The following is a 17,482-nucleotide window of genomic DNA, read 5'->3' on the forward strand; positions in this document are numbered from 1 at the left end:
CCACTTCAGAGGCACAGAGTCGATCTCTGATCAGAGAACTAAGATCCCCCATGCCACATGGCCAAGACGAACAAATAAATGAAAACAAAAACAAACTTGAAAATTTCAAACAAGCCATGATAGCAAAAGGAGAAAATGAGTACAGAAACTTCAAAGTACAACCTGATCACCTCAGACTGGCTTGTTGAAGCTCCTCACTTCTCGTTCATTGAGTCTGTTATCCAGTCGATAACTATGTAGTGACCATCTACTCTGTCATTTTTGACACCAGGTCTGAGGATATAAAACAAGATCAGCCATGATGTGACTTTCATATGTATGAGCCTTAAAATATGTCTCACTTTCATCAAAACCTCCTGCTGAAAGTTAGTCTGATATAAAACCAGTCAAAGATGAAAGTTGCTTTAGGATTATCATCTTGTGCCCTTAGCTCTTTGCACTGACCTCCAAGAACTGATTTTTCCTCTTTAAATGCTCAGTTGTAACTCCACAAAAGTCTCATATCAATATTTACACATAAACATATGTGTAAATGCTTATGTGTAAATATGCTCAGACTGAACGCATTAGAGGGCAAACAAGGTAATTTGCAGGGAGAGAATTAACGTTAAAGACAACAAAAAAGGAACAGAATAAAATGGAATTAAGTATGATAGATAATAAAGTGGAGTAGATTTATGGTAGTATAGGTTAGATACATGTGTGTGTATGTGTGTGTTAGTCTCTCAGTTGTGTCTGACTCTGCGAGACCGTGGACTGTAGCCCACTAGGCTCCTCTGCCCACGGAATTCTCCAGGCAAGAACATTGGAGTAAGTTGTCATTCCCTTCTCCAGGGAATCTTCCTGACCCAGGGATCAAACCCGGGTCTCCCGCATTACAGGTGGATTCTCTACCATCTGAGCCACCATATATGTTGAATATAAATAAAAGTGTAAATATAGATATATACATATATGTTTCATGCCAAATAACACTTTCTTCTGTAGAGGTATTTATACTTTATTTCCACCTGTTGCCAGAATATCATTACCTTCTATTAAAAAAATTTATATTGTTAGTTGACTTCCCTGGTGATCCAGTGGTTAAGAATGTATATGGTTAGTAAAACATTGGAGGACAGGATGATTACTTTTAGTTTATAACAAACACCAAGAAGGAACTCCCTATTTTTGCCTATGTATAAGGTCATGATCTCATGGCCTTGATTTAGGAATAGCCCAGTAATTTCTGTGAGATTTTATCCCAGGTAAATAAAAATATGCATCTATCCAAGTCTTTTTAGTGGGGAAATATCGTTAAAATGTTCGATAAGATTGCTGGGTTTTTCTATATTCCCATGTAGAATAACTCATGCATGAAATACTGCACCAAAAGTGAAAAACAGCATGGTTGTACAGGTACAGAATGACTGTGAGTGTGTTGGTTGTTCATCCTGGTGAATGCGTGACTAATTGAGCTGTGGCTCCTTGTTGCTGTCCAGCATCAGAGACAGTATATACCTTGTATCCCTAGCCTAGGAAAAGACAAAAATTCAAAATTTTTACTATGGTTTTTACTGAATGAGTTATCGCTTTCACACTATTATAAAGACGAAAAATCTTAAGTCAAACCTAAAGGGGACCATGTGTAATGATGTAAGATGTAACCATTAGAAGAAACTAGTTGAATAGTACACTGGATCTCTCTGTACTATCTTTGCAACTTCCTATAAAACTATAATTCTTTTTTCATTTCAAAAATGAAAAAAGAAAACAAAGTCTGAGGATATCTCTAGATAACGATGAAATAATTGATGGGCAGAGAAAACAAACGTTTCTACTACAGGGCAAAGATAAATTATTTGGTGCTTGGTTTCTATCTATGTTCACTTTTGAAGAAAATGTTGTGGCTTGATACAATTAAAAATTTAAAAAATATATGATTACCTTTGTTTCTGTTTTCCTCATACTAGAAAGCCAACCAATCATCTTAGCAACTGGTATTAATACTATTGTTGTTCTTATTTTAGGTTATAAACTTCCCTCTGCAAAGGGAATAGCAGGCAGCTTAGAAATCTCTAATTGTATTCTGCTGGAGTTATTGATACCAGTTTGCCCTTTCCAAAGTACAATTCAACATGCCTGATATTTCTGTTCTAATATTTTTCCTCCAAGTGAAGTGTAGTGATAGCCATCATTAAATATTAATAGTTGCTTTATTTAGCCTTTGTGAAATATTTCATAATCCAGTTTGCAGTATGTTTTGAAAATAAAATGCTATTAATGTGCTGAGAGTACTTCCCTGGTGGCTCAGACGGTAAAGCGTCTGCCTGCGATGCCGGAGACCCGGGTTCAATCCCTGGGTAGGGAAGATCTCCTGGAGAAGGAAATGGCAACCCACTCCAGTATTCTTGCCTGTAAAATCCCATGGACTGAGGAGCCTGGTAACTACAGTCCATGGGGTCGCAAAAAGTCGGACACGACTGAGTGACTTCACTTTCACTTTCTTTATATGCTGAGAGTAAAAGGAGAGAGGGTTCAATTATTTCACCAAATGATTAGCAAATTTGGGTGAATTGGAAGTTTCAAACAACAAATTTTATAACCAGAATTCTTAAGATTTTGAAAAAGTACAAATATAAAAGCTGCATTCAGAACTTATGTATTCATAAGTTGGAAAAAATTGAATTTTTGAAATTAAAAAAACAATTTAATAACATATACTTGTTTATAAGAGTTTAAGTGCAAAATTTTCCTTGAATAAGCAATCTTACTAAACTGATACTCTGAGCATTTCATAATATAATGAATTCCTTACCATCTAATTAATTAAATGATAAAAATGTAAGAAACTTAACAAAAGTATTCAAGAGGATTTGGTAAAATTTCAGGCATTTTAGAAAAATTTTATATGAATATGTTCAGTTATCACACTAATCAAACTTTATCCTTCACAGATATCACTACTGAATACCAGACCCTAATCTTTTCAGGGTTTGTGATTAAGTGGGCTGATTTTCTACCTGATTGTGGCTTTGGGAGTAAGGTACTAGAAATGGGTATCTATTAAGTTTTATTGACTATTCATAAAGGCGTATAATAACCAGCTGGATCCTGTAAACTTCACGGTGGGTGTTCAACTATATTTACCATCCACTCTGCAAACAATATGTATACTTTCATTTCAGGTTAACTAACAAAAATCATTACCCAAAATTTGTACAATCTTGTTGTTCCAAGCCAAGTTAAAATGCACAGGAGACCAAGGAAACAGCATACCCTTAGTTTCAAATGGATAGATTTGTTTTGGAAGCCCAAACACTTAAAAGATATTCTCATTTTCCTTTTTTTTTTCTGACATAAATGAGGCTGTCCTGTAGAAGCCATCTTACTATGAGGATGGAAGAGCATTTCTTTTTAACTTTAGGCATTTGTAGAAAATCAACTAGAATTGAGTGCCAAAAGACAAGTACCTTGGTAAAATAAAATGTTCAAAATGGTAAAATCAAGACTCTCATCAAACATTAATTGAACATGGGTCAAAAATTGAACCAGGGAGGTTTTAATTAATCAAAGATATTTGATTAACTGAGGGAACTGGTAACATTATCTGCTGGAATGAAAATTTGACTTAGATTTACTACTACTGTTGTTCATTTGCATTGGCATGAAGAGAAATCATTTGTATTATCAATTTTCTATAATGTAATCTTTATACAGTATTTCAAAGACAATTAAAAATATGCATTTCAGTAGAGTCAAATAATTCCCAGAGAGTCTACTAGTCAGTGAGAGCATTTCACTTAAAGGATAACCAGTAATATCTTTTGTCCTTTTCTAAGCCTAACAATGTTTGCTGACAAATTTGTCAACTTTGCTCACTGCTTATATTACCAGTGTGCAGAACTGTGCTTTCCTTCTTGTATGTGATTAAGGTTTATTAAATGAATAGATGAAATAATTCAAAGAAACCAAAGAAAACCTTTCCAACACGAAAATGAAACCCGAAGAAACAAGCAAAGAAGACTTCTACTTTTAGAATTCTGTTCAGTTCAGTTGCTCAGTCGAGTCCAACTCTTTGCGACTCTATGGACTGCAGCACACAAGACTTCCCTGTCCATAACCAGCTCCTGGACCTTGCTCAAACTCATGTCCTTCGAGTCGGTGATGCCATTCAACCATCTCATCCTCTGTTGTCCCCTTCTCCTGCCTTCAGTCTTTCCCAGCATCAGAGGGTTTTCAAATGGGTCAGTTCTTTGCATCAGGTGGCTAAAGTATTGGAGCATCAACTTTAGCATCAGTCCTTCCAATGAATATTCAGGACTGATTACCTTTAGGATGGACTGGTTGGATCTCCTTGCAGTCCAAGGGACTCTCAAGAGTCTTCTCCAACACCACAGTTCAAAAGCATCAATTCTTCTGTGCTCAGCTTTCTTTATGGTCCAGCTGTCACATCCATACATGACTACTGGAAAAACCATAGCTTTAAGTAGACAGACCTTTGTCGGCAAAGTTATGTCTCTGCTTTTCAATATGCTGTCTAGGTTGGTCATAACTTTCTTCCAAGGAGTAAGCGTCTTTTAATTTCATGGCTGCAGTCACCATCTGCAGTGATCTTGGAGACCCCCAAAATAAAGTCTCTCACTGTTTCCATTGTTTTCCCATCTATCTGCCATGAAGTGATGGAACCATATGCCATGATCTTAGTTTTTTGAATGTTGAGTTTTAAGCCAGCTTTTTCACTCTTCTCTTTCACTTTTATCAAGAGACTCATTAGTTCTTCAATTTCTGCCATAAGGGTGGTGTCATCTGCATATCTGAGGTTATTAATATTTCTCTCGGCAATCTTGATTCCAGCTTGTGCTTCACCAGCCCTGCATTTCACATGACATACTTTGCATATAATGGTGACATTATACAGCCTTACTGTACCCCTTTTCCAATTTGGAACCAGTCTGTTGTTCCATGTATGGTTCTAAGCATTGCTTCTTGACCTTCATACAGATTTCTCAGGAGGCCAGTAAGGTGGTCTGGTATTCCTATCTCTTTAAGAATTTCCCACAGTTTGTTGTGATCCACAAAGTCAAAGTCTTTAGCGTAGTCAATGAAGCAGAAGTAGATGATTTTCTGGAGCTCTCTTGCTTTTTCAGTGGTCCAGTGGATGTTGGCAATTTGATCTCTGGTTCGTCTACACTTTTAAATCCAGCTTGAACATCTGGAAGTTTTCAGTTCATGTACTATTGAAGTGTAGCTTGTAGAATTTTGAGTATTACTTTGCTAACGTGTGAGATGAGTGCAATTGTGCAGTAGTTTGAACATCATTTGGCATTGCCTTTCTTGGGATTGGAACGAAAATTGACCTTTTCCAGTCCTGTGGTCATTCCTGAGTTTTCCAAATTTGCTGGCATATTGAGTGCAGAACTTTAACCGCGTCATCTTTCAGGATTTGAAATAGCTGAGCTGGAATTCCATCACTCCCATGAACTTTGTTCATTGTGATGCTTCCTAAGGCCCACTTGATTTCACACTCTAGGATGTCTGGCTCTAGGTGAGTGTTCACACCATTATGGTTATCTGGGTCGTGAAGATCTTTTTTGTATAGTTCTTCTGTGTATTCTTGCCATATTTTCTTCATATCTTCTGCTTCTCTTAGGTCCATACCATTTCTGTCCTTAATTGTGCCCATCTTTGCATGAAATGTTCCCTTGGTGTCTCTGATTTTCTTGAAGAGATCTCTAGTCTTTCCCATTCTATTGTTGTCCTCTGTTTCTTTGCATTGATCACTGAGGAAAGCTTTCTTATCTCTCCTTGCTATTCTTTGGAACTCTGCATTCAGATGGATATATCTTTCCTTTTCTCCTTTGCCTTTAGCTTCTCTTCTCTTCTCAGACAAAATCTATTTGTCACTTCCACTGCATAATTGTTGGGGATTTTATTTAGGTCACACCTGAATGGTCTAGTGATTTTCCCTGCTTTCTTCAATTTCAGTCTGAATTTTGCAATAAGGAGTTCATGATCTAAACCACAGTTAGCTCCCAGTCTAGTTGTTGCTGACTGTATAGAGCATCTCCATCTCTGACTGCAAAGAATATAATCAACCTGATTTTGGTACTGACGATCTTGTGCTATCCATGTGTAGTATCATCTCTTGTGTGTTGGGAGAGGGTGTTTAACCAGTGTGTTCTCTTGGCAAAACTCTGTTAGCTTTTGCCCTGCTTCATTTTTTACTCCGAGGCCAAACTTGCCTGTTACTCCGAGTATATCTTGGCTTCCTACTTTTGCATTCCAGTACCCTATGACGAAAAGGACATCTCTTTTTGGTGTTAGTTCTAGAAGGTCTTGTAGGTCTTCTTAGAACCATTCAATGTCACCTTCTTCAGCATTAGTGGTTGGGGAATATACCTGGATTATTGTGATATTGAATGGTTTGCCTTGGAAATGAACAGAGATAATTCTGTCATTTTTGAGATTGCACCCAAGTACTGCATTTTGGACTCTCTTGTTGACGATGAGGGATACTCCATTTCTTCTAAGAGATTCTAGCCCACAGTAGTAGATATAACGATCATATGAGTTAAATTCACCCATTCCGGTCCATTTTAGTTCACTGATTGCTAAAATGTCATTATTCACTCTTGCCATCTCCTGTTTGACCGCTTCCAATTTACCTTGATTCATGGACCTAACATTTCAGGTTCCTATGCAATATTGTTCTTTACAGCATCGAACTTGATTTGCCATCACCAGTCAGATCCACAACTGGGCATTATTTTTCCTTTGGCTCAGCCTCTTCATTCTTTCTGGAGTTATTTCTCCACTCTTCTCCAGAAGCATGTTGTGCACCTACTGACCTGCAGAGTTCATCTTTCAGTGTCATATCATTTTGCCTTTTCATACTGTTCATGGGGTTCTCAAGGCAAGAATAGAACAGGGAGAGAACAGAAAGAGAAAAAAGAGAGTAGGGAGGAAATACAGGTATATTAATTAAAGTTTAATCAGAAAAGCTCTTTGTACTTTTCCTTGAACTCTCTTTTAGAGATAACTCAATATTTTAGAGAGTAAATAGCATTTTTCTCAATGTGGTTTCAGTTGAAGTTCTTTTAGTATTCCTTTGGCAAAGTCAGTTTGGGGTAGATTTTTTAGACTGCAAATTGACCAAATCAATGAATACTGAAAAAACACACACCTGACATCAAGCGGCTACCGAAGGTAATGTCCAGGCGTATGTGATTCAAGTGTATATATGAATGTTGGGTTTTGGAGTTGTATTTGAAAAATCCATATTTTTGAAAAAGTTTTTTAGTTAAGCAAATATAATGCTTTGTGATCAGAACTTTTCATGTGCTGGATAGTCTTGTAGGACTTGCTTTTAGTGCCTGATCCAAAATTCTTATCTAAATCTATATATGGTAGAGAGTAGTATTGTATTTTTAAACAGAAAATCCTCCAAAGGACTTTATATGTTTAAACTAGGTTTTCTCAAAGAGATATTATATACTGTCTTCTTTAAAGTGCTTTATAGTAATCATTACTCACTGAGTGTCTCATACAGTACATTGGGGAGTGGGAGGCTTGAATGTGGCTAATAACTATTAATTCAGATTCATTAAATGATTGTTTGAATGAAAATGGTATGTATAATTTTTCACAAATAAATCCTAATGCAAGTAAATAAATTCCTGAACACTATATTTACATGCAAAAGATAAATATAGTGACATATAGATCAGACATTTGTATCTTTATAGATGTCATACTATATCTCATAACCTCAAGATAATATCATGCTTATATCATTTGTAAAATTTTAGGACCAACTTTTACATTTTGATTATTAGGAGCACTTAGTATTCACCTGAAAACATCAAACAACCTTGTGGAGAGACAAAGACAAGACCATAAAAAGAGTCTTTTACACATTGATTTTTATAAAAGCATTTTCCTGTAGAATCGATAGATGCATAAAGAAATAGAAGACAATTGATTTTAGAGTATGAGAATGGAGTTTATGAAGACAGCAACCTCCAACTGCAGTATGTCAATACCCCTTTGGGCATTTTTGCAGGTGTTTAGGTGTTAAAATTCCTTTGGAACTTTGAGTTAATTATTCTGTTGTGTGAGTGTGTTGCATTCTACTGCTTATTTAAATCATAACTATAACTTGAAATCTGAATTGTTAGACACAGAAAATTGGATTTGGTGAAACAATTTTTATTCAGACTCTTCAGGACATTTGCTATATTACACATATTTAAATAGAATTTTTGAAATACTAGTATAGGTTAAGGAATAATTAATCTGCTGTATTATATCTATAATGGCTGGAATAAATTATTTGAATTATATAATTTAAAATATTAATAGAAGTACTACCACATTTTCAAATTTTTAAATATGAAAATTATGTTAGTCTCATTTAAAAAAAACAGTGTATTATGTCTGATGAATTTGTACTAATTTAGAAACATTTTCCTGGACCCTTGAGTATTTGTGTCTGATACATGGGCGTATAGATGGATGGGTTAATTGGTGTATAGACAGATAGATAAATATATAATTGAGATAGATGGAATAAAAGAAGGAGTTTTGGTTAAAAGGGAAGGAACAAATGTTTGTCATCTGTATATTGCTTACAACAAATATGCTTAACAAACAAAAAAGTTTAGACTTGATTGAACAGCAGCTGTATTTTACAGTATTAAAATTGAGATAAAGATCCTTAAACCCTGAACTCTAAAAGTTGTAAGCCGCATTTATATGGGTCCCAGTTTCTTTACATACAACTGACTTGTGGGGAAGTTCTATACCTATCCATTAGATAAGGACACTATACAAACTCTAGACTCTTGATGAAGGAGATAACAGGTACCATAGATGTTTCATTACATTAACATTGCTGAATAATCAAATTAGTCATCTTTCCCCAATACCTGTTCTATCTACGGAATTCCCCATTTTGTGTGTTTCTATGTTCTTCTTTGGAGAAGGCAATGGCACCCCACTCTAGTACTCTTGCCTGGAAAATCCCATGGATGGAGGAGCCTGGTGGGCTACGGTCCATGGGGTCGCTGAGAGTCGGACACGACTGAGCGACTTCACTTTCACTTTTCCCTTTCATGCACTGGAGAAGGAAATGGCAACCCACTCCAGTATTCTTGCCTGGAGAATCCCAGGGACGGGGGAGCCTGGTGGGCTGCCATCTATGGGGTCGCACAGAGTCGGACACGACTGAAGTGACTTAGCAGCAGCAGCAGCAGCATGTTCTTCTTGGGCAAGTCAACAGTAGGTTTGGGTGTAATCTACCTTCTGATGTTCTGTCTCTAATCTTATCTGGCCAGGCCATTTCTCTTTTATTTCTTATGCTTCACACTTCCATCTATTTCAATTCTACACTACTCTCTACTAATATTGTCTGGTTATGACTTTTATCGTGTATCACCTGAACTTTAACAATATTAATAAAATTCATCTCCAATATCAGCACATCCTTAAATCCTGCTAACAGATTTAAGTCCCCAAACTTAAAAGGTATGCCTGTATATTATCCACAGAATAAAATACCTCACTTTAAAAATACAGTGAAATAAATAAAATAAAATAAAATACCTGCACCGTGAAGGCTCCCTAAGGCCTGATCCTTTTCTCCATTTCTAGCCTTTTTCCCACATATCCTCATTCACTTATGTCCTTCTTAAACAACTGAATCCTCTTGGAATGGAATATATTTCCCCTACCATAGCTTCAAAGAAAAAGCCCTTTCATTTAATTTTGCATGCTCAACATCAATCTAGTAATTGTAGAACTTGATAAATTAATAAATGGATGAATAAGTGATACTGTTTTAAAAGAAAAATCTCTCTAGGAAACTAACATCTATTTATAAAAACAATATATATTGGGGTATGCTATATAAAACTATAAATATCATTAGTTCTCTTCCAAATATTGTGAACCTAGAGATGATTAATAAATTACAGATAGCCTATCATCAAAATAATTGAAAGCCTTGAGCTTCAGGGCAAGATGAAACTGAGCAAGCCTATGAAAAACGTGACTTTAGTAAGCTTCACTGTGAAAATAGTATTGGCCATACTAGATTAAATTGACTAGTTGTTTTATGGTCTGCCACGACAAAGTATCACCAACTAAGTAACTTAAAAAACAAATATATTTTCTCACAGTTCTGGATGCTAGCTCTGAGAAGAAGGTAATGTCAGTAGGGTTGGTTTTTTCAGAGGCCTTGCTCTCTGCCTCTTTCCATTCCAGTTGGCTATTTGTTTGTTTTTTCCATGCCTGAATTTGTCTTCACTCTGTTCATGACTGGGGCTTCCCAGGTGGCACAGTGGTAATGAATCTGCCTGCCAATGCAGGATTGGGAAGATCCCCTGGAGTAGGAAATGACTACCCTCTCCAGTATGCATGCCTGGGATACTGCCTGGACAAAGAAGCCTGGCGGGCTACAGTTCATGGGATCACAAAGAGTCAGACATGACTGCTTGACTGAGCGCACCCACACAGTTCATGTCTGTGTCCTAATCTTCCTGCCTTTTATTTTTATTTTAAATATATATATACATATATTTAAATTTTATGATGTTGTCTTGGTTTCTGCCATACACAATGCAAATCAGCCATAATTATACATGGCTCATCTCTGTCCTCTCTCCCTCTCCCATCATTCCAGGTCATTAAAAAGCACCTGGCGGAACTCCCTGTGCTACACAGCAGCTCCTTAAGAGCTATCCATCTTAACACCTGATAGTGCACGCATGTTGATGCTACTTGCTCCATTTGTCCCACTCTTTCCCTCCCCAGCTGTGCCCATGAGTCCATTCTCTACATTTGCCTCTCTATTCCTTCCCTACAAATAGGCTCATCAATACAATTTTTCTAGGTTTCATAAATATGCATTAATATACTACATTTGTTTTTCTCTTCCTGACTTACTCTAACAGGCTCTAGGTTCATCCACCTCAGTGGAACTGACGCCTATTTGGTCTTTTTTATGACTGAGTAATAATCCATTGTATATATGTACCATATCATCTTTTAAAGGTGTTATTCTCATAGGATTAGGGCTTACCCTCATCACTTCATTTTAGCATAGTTTCCTCTTTAAAAAATTATCTGCAAATAGGTCACATTCTGCTGTACTGAGGGTTAGGACATGAACATGTGAATTGGGTAGAAGGGAACATACACAATTCAGCCCATAACACATTGAGTTCCAAGATAATAAAAATAATACTGTAAATAGTTATAACTTTAGTCAGTTGAAAAAATATTAGTAGATGGCATTTTACAAAAATTATTTGAATTTTCCATTTTTGAGTTTTATGTACAATTAAGAATGTTTATTAGACATCTTGAAAGTGAGGCTGCAATTGATTTTATATTCGAGTTCTATTTGTTGCTGTTGTTCAGTTGCTCAGTTGTGCTGACTCTTTGCAACCCCGTGTACTGCAGCACACCAGGCTTCCCTGTCCTTCACCATCTCCCGGAGCTTGCTCAAACTCATGTCCATTGAGTTGGTGATGCCATCCAACCATCTTGTCCTCTGTTGTCCCCTTCTCCTCCTGCCTTCAATCTTTCTCAGCATCAGGGTCTTTTCCAATGAGTCAATTCTTTGCATCAAGTGGCCAATGTATTGGAGTTTCAGCTTCGGCATCAGTCCTTAAATGAATATTCAGAGTTGATTTCTTTTAAGATTGACTGGTTGGATCTCCTTGCACTCCAAGGGACTGTCAAGAATCTTTTCCAGCACCACAGTTGGAAAGCATCAATTCTTCAGCACTCAGCCTTCTTTATGGTCCAACTCTCATATCCATACGTGATTACTGGAAGAACCATAGCTTGGACTATATGGACTTTTGTTGGCAAAGTAATGCTTCTGCTTTTTGTTGTTGTTGTTAATTAATTAATTAATTTAATTGGAGGATAATTACTTTATAACAGTGTGATGGCTTTTGCCATACATCGACATGAATCAGACATGGGTACACGTGTGTCCCCCCATCTGGAACCCCCACCCACCTCCCTCCCTCTGGGTTGTCCTGGAGCACTGGCTTTAAGTGCCCTGCTTCATGCATCAAACTTGCACTGGTCATCTATTTTACCTCTGGTAATATTCATGTTTCAATGCTATTCTCTCATATCATCCTACCCTTGCCTTTTCCCACAGCGTCCAAAAGTCTGCTCGTTACATCTGTGTCTTTTTTGCTGCCTTACATATAGGTTTGTTGGTACCGTCTTTCTAAATTCCATATATATGTGTTAATATACAATATCGGTGTTTCTCTTTCTGACTTACTTCCCTCTGTATGGGCTCCAGCTTCATCCACCTCATTAGAACTGACTCAAATGCATTCTTTTTTGAGGTTGAGTAATATTCCATGGTGTATATGTACCAAAACTTCCTTATCCATTCATCTGCCAAAGGACATCTAGGTTACTTCCATGTCCTAGCTATTGTAAACAATGTTGCAGTGAACATTAGGGTACATGTGTTTCTTTCAGTTCTGGTTTCTTGGTGTGTATGCCCAGCAGTGGGATTACTGGGTCTTTGGCAGCTCTATTTCCAGTTTTTAAAGGAATTTCCAACCCTTCTCTATAGTGGCTGTACCAGTTTGCATTCCCACCAACAGGGTAGGGGGTTCCCTTTTCTTCACACCCTCTCTAGCATATATTGCTTGTAGACATTTTGATGGTGGCCCTTCTGACCAAAATGAGATGATATCTCTTTGTGGTTTTGATTTGCATTTCTCTAATAATGAATGATGTTGAGCATCTTTTCATGTGTTTGCTAGCCATCTGTATGTCTTCTTTGAAGAAACATCTATTTAGTTCTTTGACTCACTTTTTGATTGGGTCGTTTGTTTTTCTGGTATTGAGCTGTATGAGCAGCTTTTATATTTTAATGATTAATTCTTTTTCAATTGTTTGATTTGCTATTATTTTCTACCATTCTGAAGGCTGCCTTTTTACCTTGCTTATAGTTTCCATCATTGTGCAAAAGTTTTAACATTTAATTGCAATCATTTCACACACTAACAAAGTAATGCTAAAAATTCTCCAAGCCAGGCTTCAACAGTACGTGAGCCATAAACTTACAGATGTTCAAGCTGGATTTAGAAAAGGCAGAGGAACCAGAGATCAAACTGCCAACATCCATTGGATCATCAAAAAAGCAAGAGAGTTCCAGAAAAACATCTACTTCTGCTTTAATTACTATGCCAAAGCCTTTGACTGTGGATCACAACAAACTGGAAAATTCTTAAAGAGATGGGAATACCAAACCACCTGACCTGCCTCCTGAGAAATCTGTATGCAGATCAAGAAGCAATAGTTAGAACTGGACATGGAACAACAGACTGGTTCCAAATCGGGAAAGGAGTACGTCAAAGCTGTATATTGTCACCATGCTTATTTAACTTATGTACAAAGTACATCATGAGAAATGCTGGGCTGGATGAAACACAAGCTGGAATCAAGATTGCCTGGAGAAATATCGATAACCACAGATATGCAGATGACACCACCCTTATGTCAGAAAGCGAAGAAGAACTAGAGAGCCTCTTGATAAAAGTGAAAGTGAAAGAGGAGAGTGAAAAAGCTGGCTTAAAAACTCAACATTCAGAAAACTAAGATCATGGCATCTGGTCCCATTCCTTCATGGCAGATAGATGGGGAAACAATGGAAACAGTGAGAGACTTTATTTTTGGGGGGCTCCAAAATCACCGCAGATGGTGACTGCAGCTGTGAAATTAAAAGACGCTTACTCCTTGGAAGAAAGGTTATTACAATCTAGACAGCATATTAAAAAGTAGAGACATTAATCTGCCAGCAAAGGTCCATCTGGTCAAAGCTATGGTTTTTCCAGTAGTCATGTATGGATGTGAGAGTTGGACTATAAAGAAAGCTGAGAGCCAAAGAATTGATGGTTTTGAACTGTGGTGTTGGAGAAGACTCTTGAGAGTCCCTTGGACTGCAAGAAGATCCAACCAATCCATCCTAAAGGAGATCAATCCTGGGTGTTCATTGGAAGGACTGATGTTGAAGCTGAAACTCCAATACTTTGGCCACCTCATGCGAAGGGTTGACTCATTGGAAAAGACCCTAATGCTGGGTAGGATTAGGGGCGGGAGGAGAAAGGGACGACAGAGGATGAGATGGCTGGATAGCATCACCGACTCGATGGACATGAGTTTGAGTAAGCTCCAGGAGTTGGTGATGGACAGGGATGCCTGGCGTGCTGCAGTCCATGGGGTCACAAAGAGTCGGACAGGACTGAGCGACTGAACTGTACTGAGTTCCCATTTGTTTAATTTTGTTTTTATTTCCACTACTCTGGGAGGTGGGTCATAGAGGATATTGCTGTGATTTATGTCAGAGAGTTTTCTTCCTATGTTTTCCTCTAAGGGTTTTATAGTTTCTGGTATTACATTTCAATCTTTAATCCATTTTGAGTTTATTTTTGTGTATGGTGTTTGCTTTTTAATATGCTGTCTAGGTTTGTCATAGCTTTTCTTCCAAGGAGCAAGCGTCATTCATGTCTGCAGTGACTGTATGCAGTGACTTTGGAGCCCGAGAAAAGAAAGTCTGTCACTGTTTCCAATAGTTTCCCATCTATTTGCTGTAAAGTGATGGGACTGGATGCCATGATCTTAGTTTTCTGAATGTTGAGCTTTAAGCCAACTTTTTACTCTCCTCTTTCACCTTCATCAAGAGGCTCTTTAGTTCCTCTCTGCTTTCTGTCATAAGGGTGGTGTCATCTACATACCTGAGGTCATTGATATTTCTCCCAGCAATCTTCATTCCAACTTGTGCTTCATCCAGCCCAGCGTGTCTCATGATGTACTTTGCATGTAAGTTAAATAAGCAAGGTGTCAATATAAAGCCTTGACGTACTCCTTTCCCAATTTTGAACCAGTTTGTCCTTCCTTGTCTGGTTTTAACTGTTGTTTATTGACCTGCCTGCATACTGGTTTCTCAGGAGGCTGGTAAGGTGGTCTGGTATTCCTATCTCTTGAAGAATTTTCCACACAGTTTGCTGGGATCCACACAGTCAAAGCTTTTAGCATAGTCAGTGAAGCAGAAGTAGATGATTTTCTGGAATTCTTTTGCTTTTTCTATGATCCAGAGGGTGTTGGCAATTTGATCTGTGGTTGTTCAAATCTGCCTCTTTCAAATATTGTTTTATTAACTAAAGTCCATAGCTGACATAAGGCTTCAGTCTTTGTGTGACACAGTTCTAACCTGTGCATCCTGGCATGTGGCCACCACTGTGGTATCACAGAGAATAGTTTCATTTGCCTAAAAACCTCTTGTGCTCCACCTGCTCCTTTCTCCCTCAAACCCCTGGGAACCACTGATCACCCTAACACCAAACCCTCAGCAACCACTTATATCCATACAGTGTTGCCTATTCCAGAATGTCAAATGACTGAAATAATACAGTATGTATCTTTGTCAGACTGGGTTCTTTCATATAGAAATTTGAATTTTTAAAAATTCCTTTCTGCCTTTTCTTACCTTGATAACTCCTTTATAGCTCAATGATATTCAATTTCATGGATATAAAAAGAGCATATTTATCAACTGACATTTGAAAGGACTTTTGGTTGATTCCAGTTCCTGGCAATTATAAATAAAGCTGTTGTAAACATTTCTGTGTAAGTTTGGTGTGGGCATAAGTTTTCAAGACAATTGAGTAAACTCCTAATAGCCTAATTGCTGACTCTTATAGTAAGTCTACATTTAACTTTGTAAGAATCTGTAAAAACTGCCTTTCAAAGTGGCTAAACCATTTTGCATTTTCAACAGTAGAAAATGAGGGTTCCTGTTGCTCCACATAATAGCAGCAGGTGGTATTATTAGTGCTTTGCTGTGTAGTACTGTTTCTTTGTTGTTTTAAATTTCAATTTCCCAATGACGTGATTTTGAACATGTTTTATATTTTTATTTGTCATCATATCTTTTTTGATGAGATATCTGTTCAGATATTTTGCCAACTTTTAAATTGTTTTTTATTGTTTTCTTCTTGTTGAGTTTTTAAAGGATTCTTTGTATAGTTTGGATATAAGTCTCATATCAGATATGTGTTTGCAGCTATTTTTTCCAATCTGTGGCTTCTCTTAACTCTGCTTTGCACAGAATATTTTTTTCCATAGTGAAATCCAGCTTAACTGATTTCTTTTCCCCCGTAGGTCATATTCTTGGTGACATATACAAAAAGTAATCATCAAATCAATGGCCACCTACCTTTTCTTCTGGATTACCTTTCAGAATTTTTATTGTTTTGCATTTTACATTTAGGTATGCATTCCATTCTGAGTTAATTTTTGTATAGAGTGTTAATCTAGATTTTATATTTAGATTAATTTTCTTTTTTTTTTTTTTTTGCTTCTGAATATTCAGTTGCTCCAGCTCTGAGGGTTGAGAAGAATGCTATTCCTCATTGGAATTGCTTTTGCCCCTTGTCAAAGATCAGTGCCTATAATTGTATGAGTCAATTTCTAGGCTTTTTTTTTTTTCCTGTTCTATTGATCAGTTATCCTTTATTTCCTTATACCACATTTTCTTATTAGAGCTTTATGTTAAGTCTTGAAGTTGGGTAATATAAGTCCTTCAAACTGGTCTTCTCTATTACTATGATAGCTTTATTGGGACTTTTGATTTTCCATATGAACTTTAGATAAATTTTAGAATTTTTTAAGAATCATTTAGATGTTTCAAAGAATTATTTTGTCAATATCCCCCAACTAATTGGATTATATTGAATCTGTATACCAAGTTGAAAAGAACTACCATCATAAAATATTGTCTTCCTATCCTTGAATATGGAACATCTTTTCATGTATTTGTTTTTCTTCATTTCTTTCATCAGTTATTGTAGTTTTCCACATAAAGATCTTGAACACATCTTTTTAGATATATAACTAAGTATTTCATTTCATGGTGCAAAAGTAAATGATACTCTTTTGAAGATTTTTTTCTTCCACATTGAATGAAATATAATCAACATAGAGCACTGTGTAAGTTTAAGGTGTTCAGCGTAGCCATTTGACAAATACATATCATGAAATGATTTTTACAATGAGTTTAGTGAACATCCATCATCTATACAAAATTAGATAAACAGGAAGACATATTTTTTCCTTGTGGTGAGCAGTCAGGATTTACTCCCTTAACAACTTTCATATATAACACATAGCCGTGTTTATCAGCTGTATTACATCCCTAGTACTTACCCTATGTTGGAAAGTTTGTACCTTATGATTGCCTTCATCCAATTCCCCTTCCTCCCATCACCAACTCTACAAGTCTGATCACATTCTCTGTGAGTTTCTTTGTTTTTGAAATATAATTGACCTACAAAACTATATTAGCTCCTATTATACAACATAGTGATTCGATATTTCTATACATTTCAAAATGATCACCACAGTAAAATCCAGGTATGTCACTATGGAAAGATATTACATAGTATTGACTATATTCCTC

General features: G+C 36.8%; 1 non-coding gene across 1 annotated transcript; it reads left to right on the top strand.

Moving 5' to 3' along the window:
* The first annotated feature begins 2,278 nt into the window (after positions 1-2,278).
* TRNAR-GCG (transfer RNA arginine (anticodon GCG)) lies at positions 2,279-2,350 on the top strand. The gene has a single exon. It is a non-coding gene; the product is annotated as a tRNA-Arg (tRNA).
* Positions 2,351-17,482: the final 15,132 nt, after the last annotated feature.

Source organism: Giraffa tippelskirchi, chromosome 6, assembly GCF_054371585.1.
Source record: "Giraffa tippelskirchi isolate mGirTip1 chromosome 6, T2T-mGirTip1v1.2.pri, whole genome shotgun sequence".
In the NCBI taxonomy this organism is placed as follows: domain Eukaryota; kingdom Metazoa; phylum Chordata; class Mammalia; order Artiodactyla; family Giraffidae; genus Giraffa; species Giraffa tippelskirchi.